Here is a 20,154-nt window from a genome sequence, read left to right on the forward strand (position 1 = left end):
CGGGATAGACGACGACCAAGTAATTGATTTCAGACTCTTCAGATTTAAGCTGAAAAACGAAAATTTGTTACACATGCAACTGTAACTATCATTACATTATTTTTGTAGTAATAAATAAATTATGAATCTCTTGTTACTACTGGTATTTTAATACCACATTTTTTACCGCAATAGAACCGCTGGGTATTTGGACTTATGTTTGCAGTAAGCAGACACATGAATACTTTTGTCGGGACTGTCTCTACCAGATTGGCATCACTCAGATTAATTCTTAAGAACTTGAATTAATCTGCTGAACAAAAAACTATAGAGCTCAAGAATGATAGTACTACTAGCATGAGAAACGGACGTGCATTGAATAATAATTATGTCATCACTCTAGCCCAGGATACCATCGGCATATTCAACATAAAGTATATTTTTGCACTCTTGTGGTTCCGGAAGTCACCCCATTTAAAGACATTTAAAGGTAGGTTAGGAGGTAAGGCCTGAATTGAAAAGTCTGACAATTTTTTTTTTAATGTTAATAATGACTATGTATTTTTTTTAATTAGGTAGACGGACGGGGTACTTAGCTATCCATAGACTTTGGTGCTGTAAGATATGTTAATTATTCCTTACATGGCCGCCAACCTTCGCAGCTAAGACGTAATTTCCCTTGTGAGTATAGTTATACTGGCTCACTCAAATTTTCAACCAGAACGCAATAATAAATCTGAAGAGCTGGTTGTACCGCCCCCCCACAAAGCCGTGTAGGGCAAATAAAAAAATACCGAGACGAATTAGGAACAAGGTATGGATACAGAAATATGTATAGCGTCAAGTAAACATGACATAACAAAATGTAGATCAATGGATTTCATTTTAGCAGATCTTTAATACTAAAACAAAATATAAGGGCTACTTAAAGTGAAGCTACTATTTAGTTATGTAATAGTAAATATGAATATTATTGATGTGTTTTTTTTTTATGTTACCTCGACTCTTAGGCGTCCATTACAATTTTATGCTCTTGCGTCATTTCAATCGGAATTGACAGTCAGTCATGAGTAGTATTCAACAGAGTAGATAGTGAGTACAGTTTTAAATGTATCTCTATATACCAACATGGAAAATAATAGATTTGGACATGTAAACAAAATAGGTGAAATATTTTTTCGTAAAAAGGGAATATATCAAAATATAACAAAATTATTGGCTATATTACGAAACAGTATAGTGACCATGTGGATTATGATTGCATAAAATATCCTTATAATGTTAACTTTTTTAGTTTCAGTAACACCATACCTAAAAACGAACAATGGTTACATGACGTATGAATCAAATTAGTCACATACTTCTACGCACCTTGTCCTACACATCATCTTGACATTAGCGTGTTCACATAAAATATTACATTCATCAATAAACTAGTGGATCGCACGCGAAACTTCTCGTTTATTCAACATATTTTTACAAATTTCAAAACCTATGACAGGTTTTATTATTTCATTGTAAACTGACGACGTCTGTTCGCACAAATAACATTTTTTTTAATCAGCCAAAGCGCCGCTCTTTACGTGGCCAGTAACTTTGTTCTACTCTCTAAAATTAATTCTTTGTCAAATCTTAACAATTTTGTCAAATATTAACATTGCAATCAAGAAGCCTCTTTATTTTTCTTCACATCTATGGCTGGAGCTAGATGAGACTATAACCGATTTTTTATTTGCGGCTATCGTCCCATAATCACTGGGACAAAAATCGGCTAACGTTATTAATATGTAAGATTTAGTTCAATCATCAGTCAAAACGTTAGGCTAAGTCGCACCTAAAGTAAAGGTGCTAATTGTTGCAAAAATGACAGCAAAACTTATTGTCCAATGGACGCCTTCAAGTTGACCTCTAATGTATGTGTCGGTAAGACGTCCACTTAATCGTTCAAGATAATAGGACAAATGGAGCGCGTTTAATTTACTCGACGTTTGAGTGATTGTGATTTTGACATTTGCTTTAATACGTCCAGTAGTCAGTTTGAAAGCCATTAAGACATTATCGCGTCTTATCCGATCTCGGTGTTACGGTTTATAAATAAATCTGCATTTTTTTTGGCTTGAGTTTCGAAGTCAATGTTTTTTGCTTTCTTTTGATACGATTGTGTTTGCGTGTGTGGTATCGGTTGTGTTATTAGTGTTGTACGATTATTTAAAAATAGAATGCTAATAACATCACGATGAAGTTGCTCAAGCATAAATCATGTTCGCATTGCTTTTGTATAATTTACACTTGGTTAAATACTAGATTTCTAATACTTAGAAAGCATTGTTATTTCTCAACGATAACGCTATCAGCGTTGGTGGTGTAATGGTCAGCATAGTTGCCTTCCAAGCAGTTGATCCGGGTTCGATTCCCGGCCAACGCACACTTTTTATGTACTTTTAAATTTTAAATTTAATCGTCATAATTGTCTTTATATGTATTTCTTATCCGAAATTTATTTAAATTATTGTTAAACATGGGTATAAATATAAAATTAAAGCTCGAACAAAAAGGTGCCTTGTTTGGAGATTACTTAAAATTTGTCAAATCCTTAATGTGACATGTTATATATTAAAACCTCAATTCGATTTCCAGCTCCGTCTTTATTTTGCATATAAATGTTTTTTAAATTATCAGGGATACTTGTACCTTACTAAACGTCAAGTTGTATGGGTCAATATTATAAGACATAACTTAGAATTGTATAATTGAACGAGGTAACATTTGTTTATTATTTTTTATATTTTTGGAGTGAATCTTCTTTGATAAGTTTTCAAAGTCGAGTTTTTGCGCAACGTTCGTTTGCGTTACTGACGTAAATGTTTTTACATCATTTACGTGACTGTGGCGCTATTTCTTCATAAAATTTTTGGAGTTCCTTTAATTTTCATAAAATGAACGCAAATAAATGTCTCGTTTCAGGAAGTTGGTTTTCTTAATTAAGAAAGTTTCCAAGTTTGTCCATTACAAGATCAGTCTAGAGTTGAGACTTCGAATGGGTAAGATGTATACCAGGTAAGCCCTGCCACCTTTCCTTAATATTTAAATTTCCAAAAATCCTTTCTCAGTGAGCGTTTGAGTTGCGAAGGGAATAACTGTGCTAAATTTTGAGGCAAGATCTCATGATGACCAAGTAATATTTCGCATGAGGAGACTTTTATTTAAAAAAATATATTATTTTTCATTTGATTTTCTCATAAAAATATTACCTGGATTATTTTTAACGGGTAACCCAGAGAAATGTATTTTTATTATAGTAACATTGTTACAGAATGAGGTCATAATCTTATTTCTTAAAGTTTTCTTATTAAAAGTTTGTATTTAAAATCGAGAATGTTGCAGTACCGCAACCAATTCTTAGGTTTCATCCCCTAGCACCGTAGTTGCATTGATATTTTATTTTTGTATAACTTTGTTGCAACGCGTAGTTTGACAAAACTTGTCGTGTTTATATATAGTTTTAAGATAAAGATTTTATAATCTTGACTTGGTTGTTTGGAATTTTTTATGTTAAATATAATTTTACTACCGCTATGGAATAAATAATATATTTCTTGATCAATTCGTGTATGTTATTCATTTTGTGCTTGTGTGACAGTAATAAGTTTTTCCTCGTCTATCAGCTGTCATACATACATACGTAGATTTATAAATAATATATAAATAATTAGTCTTCTATATAAAAAATGTGCGTTGGCCGGGAATCGAACCCGGATCAACTGCTTGGAAGGCAACTATGCTGACCATTACACCACCAACGCCGATACATCAAAGGCTTATAAATAACAATGCGTTCTTAATTTCACGAATCTATTATTTATTCAAGTGTAAATAAACTAATATTATAACTAAGTTGTTTGTAACGCTTTCACGCTTTAACCGCTCAACTGATCATTAAACTTTACATGCACGTTAGACGTACAGGAAAAGACATAGGATAAAATCCAATCCTGCCCCAATACGTATACTACGAAATACGAAAATACGTATAATACGAAAACTAGTTATATAAATAAAAAGTACTTTCAACGCTTAATAATAACTATGTGGATAAAAAGTTACACTACGCGTTTAAATGATTGTTTAAGTTTGTATATTCAGCTGTGTTTAAGCATCACCTTATACGGTGTGTACATGAAAATGATCTTACTGTAGTACACAGTATTGTTTTGTTCTGACCGTACTTAATTTATTAAGTCATGACGTAATAATGTTTTACTGATAGAATATTGGCCGCGGTCAAACTCATGGTCAGAAAACATCGTAAGAGATGTTGTAATGTTGATACTAATTTGCGAAAGGGTTCGCAATCGCCGCCATGTCGCAGAAGAAAGCCGTGGGACAGGTGCGCGAGGAGAATGATTCCGTTGACCCGATCAGTCGAACAAGACCGGGGAAAAGGCATGAGCTCTAAGCGTTCTTTCTCCACACGCCGGGATTCTTCGTACACCCTATGTATTGGAGGTCTGCATAGTCAGGCTTGGCCTCAAGGTAGCGTGCGCAAACTATTCTGTGAGGTATCCTGATAAGACGCACCGAATATGCTGTTTTCTTAGTGAGTGTTCTGGTGCACTCAGCACCGGCGAGTTCCACATACCCCCAATTTCGCTTGGGGAAAATGCGTAAAGGAGTTTTTCCAACGAAAAAAAGGTTCGCGGCACAGGTGGTGTACTTCAATGGAACTGCTACCTTTATTGTTTGTACCAAAATTTATCGAAATCCGCTCCGTGGCTTAGCCGTAAAAGCGAAATAGACAGAGCTACTTTCGTATTTATAATATTAGTAGAGATGTTATTTTATTATAGTATATATAGTACATACAGATGATAAAAAGGCGTGGAGTTAATGTTTGTTGTCTTCCAGGCAGGAGGCATAACATACATATATAATTGTATTTAACTAACATTACTGTATTCTTAGATGTTGAAAAAGAGTAACCACTGAGTTTCTTACCGATTCTTCTCGGTAGAATCTACATTCCTAACCGGTGGTTGCTTTACTTTAAATAGTTTGTTAAATGACGATTCAAAAGCCTACTTGCAAAAGCCTACTTGAATAAAGTATATTTTGATTAGATATTAATCTATATCTAGTACGGTACGGTAACTATATCTAATATCAAGTACGGGTAACATATTAATGTTACCCGTACTTGATAAAATGATCCACAGCTACGTAAATTGTATAACATATTATTACAATAAATATTATTTTTCGTATGTAGGTTTTCGTACAATCTATGAAAAAATGGAGGATCACTCTTCTGCCTAATTCCATCTGTCGCAGCCTATAGTCGCCGAAAATAATTGAGATTTATTACTTATATAGAGTTCAGTGAACTAAATAAGGATGTATTTACACCAAAATAAACGAATTGTGATTTTAAACTTTACTTAATAGTTTTTTAAGGTTGAAATTGGAAAATTCAAAAAAAATATATTTCTAAAAAAAATCACGAAGCATATTTCAAATAAATGAGCACATAATGTGAAATACATACATTTTAAGTCTTATATATAAAGCTTCATAATATAAATTAAATTAAAAAAATATCCCTATAAACTATCGAGCCTAAACCAAATATATATATAAAAAAAAACGGTTTATAATCGAAGACTAAACTAATCTTCATTTCATAAATACGAAACAGTATTCGTTCTTTCAAAGCAAGCTCGACTTCCAATTAACCGTATTTTTATTATAAATTTAATTAAGCTAAAATTTAAATGAAACATTTATTCTCATTCATTAAATATTCGATTAAAAGTTTACATAAGTTAAGACTATATATGTCAATCAACGTTCTCCGGAACTGCAAATTTAACACCACAGTCATGACATATAAAGATTTCCAATCAGTTCATTGATTTATCAGCGCGTGAGTGGATTTAATTCGATGATAAAATTATACAAGAATTCACTCGAAACATGTTTACGAGAGATTTTTGGGACTTATCCAAAATATACTTTTATAGCTGCAACTATACACAATATTTCCATGGACATTTAGTAACTCTTTTACTTAGAACTCTTATGTGAAGTTCGTTCGTATGTTCTATTTTTTAGGTATTTATAGTGTCATTAAGAAGATATATACAACAATATATATATTTTTAATAATTTCTTTTTTTTTATTAATTATATTTACAAATAATCTTGAGTTGAAATTAGGGATTTTTTTTAAATCTCGTTCATTTTATTTTATAACGATTAAAACTATAGGCATTTTTATGTGGAAAGATAACAAAAAATGTATAATTTTGATTGCATTGAAATGTATGTGCAGCGATTTGTATAGGCGTGTCGCTTTAATGAAATCTTTGTTCCATAAAAGAACATGTTAATTACGTTAAACCGTCTGAAAACACTTAACAATGACAGCCCTTATTGTTTAAGATTTTAATTAACATTGATTGATCGCGTCTTAAATGTTGTCTGGGTCTGGGTATTAAAGTTCATTTACGTCCGCGTAATGCGAGCTACGTCAAAGGAATTTTGGTCGAACGCCAAAGGCTCCATAAACAATGTTTCGGTTCTATTCATTAATAATTCCATTCTTGTTATGTCAATTACTTACAGCTTATCTTCACTAGACAGACACTGAGATCGGAATTTACAGTTAGTCGACTATTTATATTTAAAGATATTTGCTCTATTTAATTTTCATCAGATAAGCTATATCGATTCATTATATTAATGAAATCGTTTCATATTCAAAGGCTTTTAAATAAGCCCCATCTAGAATTGGAAATAAAGTTCTCGGTTCGAAATTCAAATAAAATAAACAAACAATCTGATTAGACACAGAGTTATATTTTACTTAAATCAACGTAAAATTGGAATTTCAGTCTATTTCGGTATTTTTTTTTTTTATAATTTATTTGCGTTAACAAACTCGATGTTAAGTTCACAAAAACCGGTAGCTGATAAATGTCGCTGGCAATAAAAAAGAGGTACTTCCGAGTGCATAATATGTTGGTTATTTAAGAAGTAAAATGCAAGACATTTTTTTTACCAGTTTAATGGCGGCCAAATTGAATATAAACGTTGCTGCTATAATTTCTCTTATCGACCACCGGAGCGCAGAGAGTATGTAATTTACGACTTTTGTGGATTACTTTCTGTGGTCTTTCGGGTCAGAACAGGTGGTTTTAAGGGCAATTTGCGGGATTCCACATGATCGAATAATTTTAAAATAATTATCACACATCTTTTTATTTCGCTCATTTTATTTGTTATCAGCATATTCGTTATAACATAATATATTTTTTAAGTTACCTTTTCTCATAATTGACAAATTTAAAGGTTAATCCACTACGCTGACAGTTACAGTCCACGTATGTCAGTTGATAGATTTTTCTGGCAGAATTTCATCCAATACAAGAACGTTTCATTCATCACCGATCGTGTTATGAATCATACACACAAATTAATTATATGCAATTAATTATTTAATATCCAAAATCGTGACGATATTCGTTCTAAAAATTTCATTTTAAATATTCTTGAACATTTTTATAAATGGTTCTATAATAATTAGTCCATAAACTATCAAAACTATTTTATAACAACGGTTTCATAAATAAAGTAATGAATGAATTATTTACATTTCTCACAAGCGTTCTCCGTTCTCGCGTTCAGTTTCGTATTACAGTTGTCAAAAATAGTCAACAACATTAACCCAAAGTACTAAGTCGTCCTCGTCTGTACCGTGTAATAGAAACGAGCGGAGCCATTAGGACAAAATGCGTACACTGGATAAACTTACAGATAGGATAAACACTTTTATCTTAATATAGTCTTTATTTTAATAATCATAAAAACTAAATACGCGTACCCGTTATTTGGCTCAGTGTACTGCGCAAATATCTTCTTGGCGATCTCATTGAAGGGAATGAAAGGATAGTAATCTAGAATTGAGTTCAATGAACCCATCAATCGTAAATCTGGAATGTAAACATAGTGACGTTATTACATGTGTTTTGATGTCATCAGAGTATTACGACTTCCTTTATTTGAAAAGTAAAGTTATATTCTAGATTTCGAAGCGAGGGACTGTTTTCCCGACGATGAAATCTTTGATTTTAGTTCGGAACGCTTTCCTCGTTTCCGGTTCTGAATGAATTGTTAAGAGTGAATATTTGTTTGTTTTCTCTGATCTTTGATATATTTACAATTTGTAAAAATATCAAATTTATTTAAAAAAATGTTATGTTTTCAGTAACGACCAGGTTTTTCGAAGTCCTAAGTAATATTTTTGATCACTTGTAACATTTAACAATATTTGGATAAATTAATCGTTTTATTATGGAAGAATAAAGTTAATAGTAAATACAAATGAAAGCAAACGGTACTAAGAAAATATATTCGATGAAATACGCTTTATAACAGATAAAGATGACTTAATTTTTATCATTTTGTAAAATAATAATTAATGAAAATATTATACATTATATCCATCAATAGACATCCACGGGCTCACAGTGCCTTTTTTTATTTTACTTTTATACATTTTGGCTTTTTTATATTTTAACTGAACATCAGCAGATCTTCGCTGGACTTGTCGTCTTCTTGGAAGACCGACGTCTTCCACACTGACTTTTTTTGCATTTTAAAATAATATATACATAATCCATAATAAATACGTAATTATTTTAATCTATCATACTTTAGTTATTATATACTTAAAATAATAAAGCCAAATATCAGCCTGTAAATGGCCCACCAAGCAACGGCCTCCTTTCGTTTACGGGAAAAGCTTCAGAGCTAATTCCACCATGCCTTGGAAATATCGAGTGCGAGGCTTCCTCACAATATATTCTTTCAACGCAGCACCACTTCGGAGTTACCATAATAATATTAAACAAAAAGTGGTTAAGAGCGTGATCAGTTAAACAATATCTCCATTTTCTATAGCAGGCCAAGTTTTTGAAAACTGTGGTTAATTGAACCGCTAAGTAACGTTTTTATTTGAGGTTACGTACCTTTATTTACGTTTACTTTTATTTCATATTACAAGCCCTTTGGGTAAGACAAAAACATCGTCGGGTTTGAAATGTTTTATTAGAACCAGTGTGTTTGTGTAATGGTAATGGAAAATAACAATTAAAAAAAACCATTGAAATTCCCAACCGGCAAGAGCCTCTCTGTCTGATTACTTTTTGATGCTATTTATTTTACCGTTTCTCGCACCTAATTCCTTTGGAATTTCTTAAGCCCGTTTCGTAAACGGCACATATTTTCTTTATTACTTATCTAACTTTTAAGATGTTTATTTCTATGATTATATCACTTAAATAAGTGTAAATGTTTGTAGTACTTGCCTGCATTATATATTTGGTGATAGGGCTGGGCAAGCTCGTCGTAAGAGGTAGCACAAAATGATCACAATATAGTCTACCACGAAATACTTGGTACTGTTTTTTGAAATGTGAATGAGTTAGAGTTACTTCTGGTACAAGGGACATAGAATGTAAGTTCTCAAGGTTGGTATAGCATTGGCGAGGATGCCTCATATATATATGGACGGTAGTATTGTCTTATCTGCCAGCCTATCTTTTTTAAAAATTAAAAAAAAATCTTAACTGAAAAAGTTTTTTTAACATAAACTTTATGTAATCAAATATTTTGCTTGTTTTAACTTCGGCCGTTAATTGTGATGTTTTATAGTGTCAAGAATATAGTCCGATTAAATTTCTTTTAACTTTTTAGCACAATGACTGACTTATAAATTAAGCTTATCATTAGTTTAGATAACCTTTGCTAACGATAATATAAAACAATGATTTCAATCCCTTATTTTTCAAGTAAAACTTCTTTCGGCGCGATTTAATAAATTTGGTAGACGTATTTAAATACTTGATTACATCTCGTTATACAATTGTTGGACTCCAAGCCGTCAGAACCTTTGTAAGATAACATTAAGGCTTAAACAGAATCATGTGTGCATACTAGATGTAAAGCTACGAATTTATATTAATACATATACGACACACACATATTTAAATACATATGATACAATTGAAACCTACGTTATAGAAGTCGGACATTCCAGATTCAGATATCAACTATCGCGTTGATCAAATTAAATATTAAAATAAAATTAATTTTTTTTACAGTAATTTGCACTTAATAACCATTGCAAAAAGGTACATTATTGTTCCTTCCTCAATAGCAGGTCGAATAAAAATGCTTATCCTACGAAGCCGGCAAGAACAAGAAAAATAATGACACCGTAAAGTCACTTCTTAATTTATCAACAAGTGACTTCTACTGAATTATTTCGTACACGCGACATCCACTCGTGATACTTGACACCTCGAAAAAGCAAGTACATTATTTCGTTTGCAACATTGTTTTTATATAAATTGATAATGTACTACATCAATCTAAACGATAGTGTCAAGGCGATTACTTAAGATCATTATTTCATATAATTTATGTGCAAAATTTAAAAAAAACGAAATACCACAAATTTATAGAATCGTTTTTTTATGAGGCAGTAACATTACTGAATAAATCGAAATGCGGTTAAATCAGTTAAATCATATAAGATTACAATTATTTATTCGCTAGTATTGCATTAAGAGCCGAGATGGCCCAGTGGTTAGAACGCGTGTATCTTAACCGATGACTGCGGGTTCGAACCCAGGCGAGTACCACTGAATTTTCATGTGCTTATTTAGTGTTTATAATTCACTTCGAGCTTGGCTGTGCATGTCTCTCAACGAAATTCTGCCACATGTGTATCTGTGGTGGAAAATGCACCAAAACCTTCTCCTCAAAGGGAGATGAGGCCTTAGCCTAGCTGTGGGAAATTTACAGGCTGTTATTATATAACCTATCAAATGTGTTCTATTTCATGATAATAGAAAATGTTTTTCATTAAAGTTTGTGGGTATTTATAACAATAGACCAATCCGCCATTTAATGTTCGTGATGAATTATATAAAATCTTGATTATAAATAGCTATCTTCTTTAGCAATCACTAAAATATATTTAGAAAATCATTTCGTAATTTAAGTATAATAGTTAGTTGTCACTAAGAAAAAAAACATAATAAAATCATTCCCCTTACATATACTTTTAATTTTTTAAATTTATAACAACAATTCGTTATGCTGACAATGTTAGAATTCATAAATAACTTTTCAATTTAACGCTTGTGTAACTCAAGAGTACAATTTGGTTAGATAACTCTCAAATTTCAAGTCTGTTGTCCTTGAGAATATAACATTATCAAACATCCATAACTTAGTTTTCTTGGTATTTCGACATACAACGTTGATTTTTAAAGTATTTAATTAAATTCGTACGTAAAGGAATTTTTATAGTATTCGTTTTATCCCTTTTAAACGACAACCTATTTCAATTGCCCAACCCAAACATACTCCAAATACTACCAACCAGACCCCTGGGAGATGTCTGCAAATAATTTGTAGTTAAATTTCGCTGTTCTTATTGCTCCAAAAAATACTCCGTTTTCTGTTCTCATTTTACTAAAAAGTTACGAGAGCGTGAAAGACGATCCTTTAAGTTTTTAAAAATTCGAATCCTAACCTATATAGACATAAAGGTTAGGATAGGTTTTATTTAAATATTATAAATAAAAAATCCTAACCTATAATGGCGCACATTTTTGCTGCGGTGGCGTTAATACGTAAGTGCCAATTCATTATTGTGTAAAAGTTAATATCAATGCTAAAAAAATTACGTCATTCTTAGTAACTGGGTTTTTGCGAATAATTTGGTTTCAGTGAATTAGGGTTAAATAAGCGGCAGGTAAAATGCCATTCAATTCCAGACTGAGAGATCAAGATAAATATTCTTTTTTTTGGGATATAGTACTCCACCAAATCGTTCAATGCGTACGCGAGTAATGTTTTCGGATAAGAATGCAACTTTAGAACATTAGAAATTATGGTTACCAAAAATGCTATCTAAATTTTAAGCCAACTTTAAAAAACAAGCAGTAATAGTTAGAAACAGAGTTATGTGTCTGCCATATACCCATCATGTACTTATAGAATAGCCTAATGTTAAAGTTCGAAGGGTAAGTGAGCTAGAGTAATTACAGTCACAAGACATAATCTCTTAGATTCCGGCGTTGACGAGGTATTTACAGTGTAAGGAGTTCTTTATACAGTCACAAGTCATAGCATCTTACTGTGCTTGCAGTGTCTAAGGGCGAAGGCCATGACTTACCATCAGATGGCCCATTTGCTTGTCTGCCGTAAAATAGTCATTTTCTACCTTTACCTCCATAAAACGCCTATCACTGTTTCGCTAGGTTATATCTATAAAAAATATTTTGCAAATACATATAAAGCAGTTCTTTGACACGGCCGATATGATAATTCAACGGAGTTTTGTTAACAGAATATATTTATGAAAACGAAGCTTGGTGAGACAAAATAAATTGTGAAATAAGCAGATGTGACGTAGCCGTCGACAGCCGCATGATTTAGACGTAATTGCGAAAGGAGACAATTTGCAAGCGTGCGTTAAAGTGGCAACGAAAACAGATTATGCTAAAAGAAAAGCAAATACCCGACCGCTCGTTATCCGCTGACAGTATAAAAACTCGCAAGAAATATATTAAAAGTGCCAGAGCGGTCGACGCCCCACACGAATGCCTCCTATTTGATAAATAATCCCCGAACAATAAATCAGGATTCAAGGGATGCTAGTGTTTTGACGCCGATACAAATTTAACAACTGGCCGAATGCAGAGCTGGATAGTGAACGAATTAAAACCTGGAATTATACTTTCTTGTTTGACAGTTTTAAAAATTTCTATAAATCATTTTGGTTTTAAATCCATCCACTGCTACAACAGCAGTGTCTTGAACCGTCTGAATAGATTTACAACAATTATATTGTGAAAACAAAAAAAGCTTAAATACAAGTGTGCCTTATTAAAAATTTTATTGATTTTATTTATTTTTTCAATTTATATTCACAATTCAATGAGTTAATTATAACGGAATTGCGTGAAACCTATTAGTTACATTTTTGATTTAATTAGTGGCAGGGCTTTCAGGGCAGGGTCTCGATAGGAACCACCGTCGTTTATACTTATTATTTCTGTGTTTCGGTATGAATGGTCAGTAAATCAGTTTAACTACAGGCACAAGGGACATAACATCTCAGTTCCAAAAGTTGGTGGCGCATTTTTGATGAGTGGAAAAATATATTTCTTATAGGACCGATGTCTACAAGAAGTTGGTGACCACGTACCATCAGGCCAATTTGCCAGGTCGCTTACGTATATTGCTAAAAAATTGAAGTTTACTTAAATTGGCACTTTTTAAAAACTTTTCATTTATTAATTTTAATGTTTTATTATCATTTTTACTCTTTGGTCTTATTTATGTCAATCTATACTAATATGCGAAAACTGTCTAGACTAGTCTGTCGATCTGTTACGCTTTCGTCTAAATCACTAAGCAGAATTTGATATAATTTGGCTTAAGATCGAACCCCAAGGATATAATCTTTTTTATACGAAAAACCAATGACTGCCCACACGGGCGACGCCGCGGGTAAAATCTAGTACATTAAATACATATCAATCACGGTTAGGCTATCCGGCATAGCCCACATATAGATAGACTTCTGAGTTACTGTCACAAATGAAAACTAATCAAAGTCGTAAAGATGATGCCAATTATTTCTTCTCATAAGTAGTTAGATACATTCTTAGCATTTACATGAATTTCATGTGAAATAATCTTAATGTTATTGAGCATTTCCATGTATATGGCATTCAAGCCGAAATTACAATTCACGGGGCGAAAATTTACCCTCCTGTCACCAGTGGAGACAATAAGATCTAATTATATTTAATTGAAGACTACGTTATAAAGCTTTGTTTTTCTCCTTTGATGGCCATTATGGATTATGTTCCTAATTTATTTGGCAGAAACATTTTTGCCTTTTCTTTAGAAGCTATATTTGCCTGTCTATCTTAAAAAAAATATTTTTTGATTTCGGAATTGTTTTAAAATGTAAATTTCAAGTGTTTAACTATATCGTGTCCTGAGATACAGCCTGACGGACGGATAGCGGCGTCTTAGTATAGTATCCGTTTTACCTTTGGGTTTGGAACCTTAAAAATGTTATATTTTAGATAAAAACAAACCATAGAAATAGAAAACAATTTTATTATTATTGAGCAATTTATTTATGCTTGTAATATATATGTTTATAATAATAGTCTTCTATATATATAAAATAACAAGTCCTGACTGACTGATTCATCATCGCCGAGCGTAAACTATTAAAGTTAGGGCCTTGAAATTTGGTGAGTAGGATCGTTTTATTGAGTAGACATCCTCAAAAAAAGGAAGTCCGTTAGTTTTTAGGGTAGAAACACGAAACTTTATTTTTGGGATACTGATTAAAAATAAGTAGATATATAAATTAGCATTTCTGGATATTCTACCTCTAAGGGCGTGAAATAAGGTCCGTAATTTTTTAAGGTAGAAACATGAAGATTTACATTTGAGATACTGGTTAAAAATGAGTAGATACGTATTTAAGCGTTTCTTGATATTCTACCTCTGCGGGGTGAAATAAGAGTTGAAAATTTGTATGGAAGTCCGTCATTTTTAGGTCAGAAACATGAAGCTTGAAGTTTTTGGGCTACTAATTAGAAATGAGTAGATATGTATTTAAGCGTTTCTGCATATTCTACCCCTAAGGGTTGAAATAGTGATTGAAATTTCGTATATAGGTTAGACTTGTAGCTCGTCATTTTTTATGTTAGGAGATTGGCACGCCAATAATGTTACTGAGTAATTTAAGACCTCAAAAATTATGCACCGGCACCAGTTCAATAGTAAGGGTTCTCTATCGTAATGTCATAGGTTACAGTTATCACTAGATGTAAATAAAAAATAAAATAAAAAACCTTTATTAATCCCTTTCGGGTATAGGCCTCCTTCAGTTGCCTTCATTTTTTCCTATTGGTAGCTGTTTTCACCCAGTCTCTTCCTGCTACTTCTGGTATGTCGTCGACCCAGCGAGCTGTTGGTCTGCCCTTTTTCCTTTTTGCTCCAGGACCTCCAGGGCCCTTCCAATTGGTTGCTCGCTTGACCCATCTTTCTGGAGAGGAGCGAGTACCCATTTCCATTTTAAACGTAGTGCGTGTTTCAGTGCGTCTATCACTTGGGTCTATTGTCTTATTTTTTCGCTATTTTGTTTATCTAAAAATTTTATACCGAGGATGCTCCTCTCCATAGCCCGTTGACACGCGCGTATTTTCGACATATTTTTTTTGTTAAAGATCCAGGTTTGGGCACCGTATGTTAAGCAGAGCAGGAGGCTCGAATCCATCACTTTCTTCTTTAGTTTTATCGGGAGTTTTGATTTTAATATTTCCTTGTTACTCCAGTATTTTTTCCATGTCATGTTAATACGCCTTTCTATTTCATCTAGGTGTCTTGTGTTTTGTAATGAAATTTGTTTTCCGATATATATATAGCTCTCTAGCTCACTAGATGTACTAAAAGAAAAATAGTGTATATTCCACGAATATCTTTGACAGCATCAGTATAGCCCTTTAATTTCAAGAGAGTACAGTACGCGCTTAAAGTATGCTTCACCATGACAATTAATAAAGCACAAGGTCAAATTTCTAAAATGGCCGGAGTAGATATAAGAGAAGACTGTTTTCCGCATAGACAGTTCTAAATAGCCTGTTCGAGAGTGAGCTCTGTAAGCAGTCTGGTGTATCCAGCCCACGAAAGTCGAACCACAAATGAGGTCTTAAATTAACATAATATTTTCAAATATTTTAAATTTCCACGCGAGCAAAGCCGCGGGCAACAGCTAGTTTATTATAAAAAATCATTCCCTTTTTTGAGTAACCTCCGTTGTTTTGTTTGATTGTATTATTTATTGGTTGAAACATAGTTTTAATATAGTGCACTAGATAAAAAAATGTTTCCATAATATATAACTTTGCAGTTTGTTTTCTTGATAACAGCCCCCTTGTTTATGACGAATGGTTGTTTGGGGAATAATATTAAGTAGGAGTAGATACTCGTACGTATCGTTTTAGAAAAAATACGAAAGATAGATAGATAGTATTTATTTGAATACTTATATTGTCCTCCTCGATGGCATCCATACAATCCAGAAGGTATTATGTGGGGTATTATAGAATACTGTAATACCTTCCTGCGTAGATATTGTCACTTACAGGTCCCTTTAATCTCATAGCCAATGGCACGGCAATCTGGCACGAATGTAGTCAGATCAAACGCAGGACTAACAATGTTACGTAATTTCTGAAAAAAAGTTTTATAACTTCTAAACAAGGGTATTGGGTCTCCCAGACTCAATCCTCGTCAGAGTTTATGCGCTAGCTTAAGACCACGGATCGGAAAGGTTGCGGGATCGTATTGATATAACGTATTTGTAGCAAGCTCCGCTCCAAGCTCGATTGAGCTCTCAGGGAGTAGAGATCATCTCGCCTCCCCAGACTGTGTCTAGGTATTAGGCTATCCCGAGCATCAGGACAGCCCACGACCTCGAAGCACGAGACAATTTTGTCAAGCCCCGGATTACAAGCATGAATTTTTATTTACAAACTTGTGAACTCTAAATAATACCCAGACATATATCGGTAGTTTGTTGCTGTTTTTCTTAGAAAACACTACGTCGACCCCATAGATCGTGTGCCCCATAACATAACCCATACTTGTTATCTAACGACATTACGCCTGACGGATAGCGTTAGTTGTGGCTAAGTTCTATCATGTTCTGATTAATGTATTATTTGATAGCCGACTTATTCAATGATAATGTAGGTTTACGTGATTGGAGTTATAAGACGTTATGTTTCTGTAAAACTATGATACATACTCTGTAAAAATAGTCCATCATTTATATATCATATCATATTATATACGTACTGTACTAATTTTAATAAACATACAAATATTGATGAGACAAGTAAGACAGTTGCATTGGTTTAAATTTAAAAAAAATCATGAGCCTACTGTGTATTTATAATTATTCATCTCATGCTCGGGGTGAAAGGAAACATTGTGAGGGAAATGTATCTAGATCTACCATTGATTTTGACTTATGGTAATGCGCCATTTTTATACGTGTATCTTATACATTTTACCTTTATTATAGTGTCGCATCTCACAATTTGACATTTCAAATACTTTTTCTACAGTGAGTTTCGAGTATCTTATCACTGAATACGTCAACAACCTGAAATATGACCAAATTGAATTGGAACAGTGAAGTGGAATATTTTTATATCCTGATTGCCACTCCTCATAAATAGCTATGTAGATTAATTTTTAATATAATTAATTATAAACAATTTATGTAGGTGATAGTATTACGACGATATTTATAAATAATATATTAAGTTAATAGTTATTTATTTAATACTAGGTGATACTGCGGCTTTACCCGCGCGAAATTTATAAAATCTTTACTTGTAGCACACAAACCTTCACGCCCCATGATACCCCCTAGGTTTGAATTAAAAAAAAATAACCTATGTCTTTTCTCGGCACTCAAACTATCCCCATAACAAATTTCATCTAAATCGGTTCAGTGGTCTGAGCGTGAAGAGGTAACTGACGAGTTACCTTCCTATTAATATAAATTACAAGAATAATTTTAATATTCAAATAGCAAATCATAATTCTAAGAAACGAAATAGAATTTAACGAGTTTACTAGATACGTATAATATGGTTTGTCTTTTGATATTTCGTAGTCTAAGCTCTGTATCACAGAAGTTGAAAAACAAATTTACTATACCCGTAACGCCATCTCTTAGCATATTTTTGTACTAACCAGAAGCTACAATGGAAAGCGGTTTCTATAGAACAGTCACCACATAGAATATTTTCTTTCGCGTCATACTCTTTGTATTTTTATAAGTATTCAAGAGATGGCGCTGTGCACATTATTCAAAGATTTATTTTTCATAGTTGATATAATATCAAGTTGAAATATCATACGAGTAAAATTCTAAATATTATTTGTCTGGCTCGTTTTTCTATACTCTAGTGGTTTACAAGGTTTATATTTGTAATCTGTCCGGAGTTACGCAGTTGTTTTCGGTGCCTCCGTAAATATAAACACATTATACAAATTAGTTTATAAAACTTTATTATGATAATTTATGATAATTATTTATTCCATTATGTTTATTAATTACTAGCTTCCCGCCTGGCTTTCGCATGCGAATAAGTGCCTACATAATTTTTATACTAAAGGACAAACGTACAAAAAAAAACACCTTTTTTTTTGGGTAAGGTACATTATCGGGCATACAACGAATACCTCACCAAGATTTTAATTAATCTGATTTATTAATAAAAATAATTACATTAACATCCTGTAAATTTCCCACTGCTGGGCTAAGGCCTCCTCTCCCTTTGAGGAGAAGGTTTGCAGCATATTCCACCACGCTGCTCCACGTCGAAGAAAACCGGAACATACTTGTGTCTGAAATCGAGTCTTCGTTAAACAAAGTCTCGAACTGGGACCGGCTAAGCCTAGTCCACTTCAACACCAAAAAGACGCAAGTTTGCGCGTTAACCGCCAAAAAAAACCAATCGTCGTATCTCCACGATTTGAGAACACTCCGATAGCCGCCACAGTACTTGGCGATGATATTTCGAGCCTCGTTCAGTTCCGCGGTCAATTGGAAGGCAAAGCCAAATTGGCATCAAAAAAGCTCGGTGTGCTCAGCAAGGCAAGACAGTATTTCACGTCGGCCCATCGCCTAAGACTATACAAGGCGCAAATTCGGCCTCACATGGAGTACTGCTCTCACCTCTGGGCGGGTGCTCCCCAGTACCAGCTCCTTCCATTTTACCGTATCCAACGTAGAGCAGCTCGAATTATCGACGATCAAGCCCTTTCTGATCTGCTCCATCCTTTGGCTCTGCGTAGAGATGTTGGATCACTCTGCATCTTCTACAGAATCTTCTACGGGGAATGTTCCGAGGAATTGTTTGAATTAATTCCGGCAGCTGAATTTCACCTTCGGACATCTCGTCAAAATTCTAAATTTCACCCGCACCACCTAGATGTCCGAAAATCCACAACAGTGCGATTTTTAAGACATTTTCTGCTTCGCACAACCACTCCGTGGAACCAGCTTTCGCCGGCGGTTTTTCCGAACCGATACGACTTGGGAACCTTCAAAAAAGAGCGTACTCCTTCCTAAAATATCCGTTATATTCATAGACCGTAGTCCTTCTGCCTGTTTGATACCTATTTCATAAAAAAAAACTTAATGTTAAAAACAGAGCGACATTTTACCTAATTATCTTCTGATACTACAAACTAAAATTCTGCTATATAGTAACGGCCTATAAATGTCCCATTGCTGGGCCTTCTCTCCCTTTTGAGTAGTTTTAAGCCAATTTCACCACGCTGCTCCAATGCGGATCGGTATACATGTGGCAGAATTTCATTGAAATTAGTCAAATGCAGGTTTCCTTACGATGTTTACCTTCGCCGAGCACAAGATGACATACAAACACAAATTAGGCTCATAAAAATTCTGCCTCGGTTTGACCCGCAATCATTGGTTGAGATGCACGTGCTCTAACCAATGGGCATTCTCGGTTCGTTGACAGCTTGGTGTTTCTGTATACGTATAACGTCCTACTATTTCACTACTGTTTCGCTATTTTGTAACTTCACTATGAGGATATAAGATCTGTCTATTATATTAAGCGAGACATAAAATTGTTTTATTTTACCTTAAAACGCTTTCATCGTATTAATATCAACTCTTCAAATATTCCCTGAAACGAGAACCAGGAGTGTCGTTATTTTTAATAGCACGTTAAAGTAAATTGTAGCAATTTTTATAATTATTTTTATCTCAGGTACCTAGTTAACATAAAAATGTATTTTTTTATATTAAAACAAGTATATCGCGAAGGACATCGATACAGATGTTTTTAACGTCATTATTTTGTAATAGATATGAGTGTTTTAGCTTGGAGACAAATGCTCACCCAAAGATTTGTATATGACATGATATGTATATAACAATTGATTTAAAAACAGTTACCGTTTAAAATAGTTTTTTTTTTTTAATTCTAATTTTAAATACTTTGATTATATCTATTA

At 33.3% G+C, this 20,154-nt stretch overlaps 1 protein-coding gene and 2 non-coding genes across 4 annotated transcripts in view; 1 reads left to right on the top strand and 2 right to left on the bottom strand.

Annotated features, from left to right (window-relative positions):
* Nucleotides 1-20,154, bottom strand: part of LOC113396176 (monocarboxylate transporter 2-like) — a 129,536-nt gene that overhangs the window by 69,946 nt on the left and 39,436 nt on the right. The gene's annotated exons all lie outside the window — the stretch shown is intronic.
* Trnag-ucc (transfer RNA glycine (anticodon UCC)) lies at nt 2,333-2,404 on the top strand. The gene has a single exon. It is a non-coding gene; the product is annotated as a tRNA-Gly (tRNA).
* Trnag-ucc (transfer RNA glycine (anticodon UCC)) lies at nt 3,711-3,782 on the bottom strand. Its single transcript has one exon. It is a non-coding gene; the product is annotated as a tRNA-Gly (tRNA).

Source organism: Vanessa tameamea, chromosome 11 (assembly GCF_037043105.1).
Source record: "Vanessa tameamea isolate UH-Manoa-2023 chromosome 11, ilVanTame1 primary haplotype, whole genome shotgun sequence".
Classification (NCBI taxonomy): Eukaryota; Metazoa; Arthropoda; class Insecta; order Lepidoptera; family Nymphalidae; genus Vanessa; species Vanessa tameamea.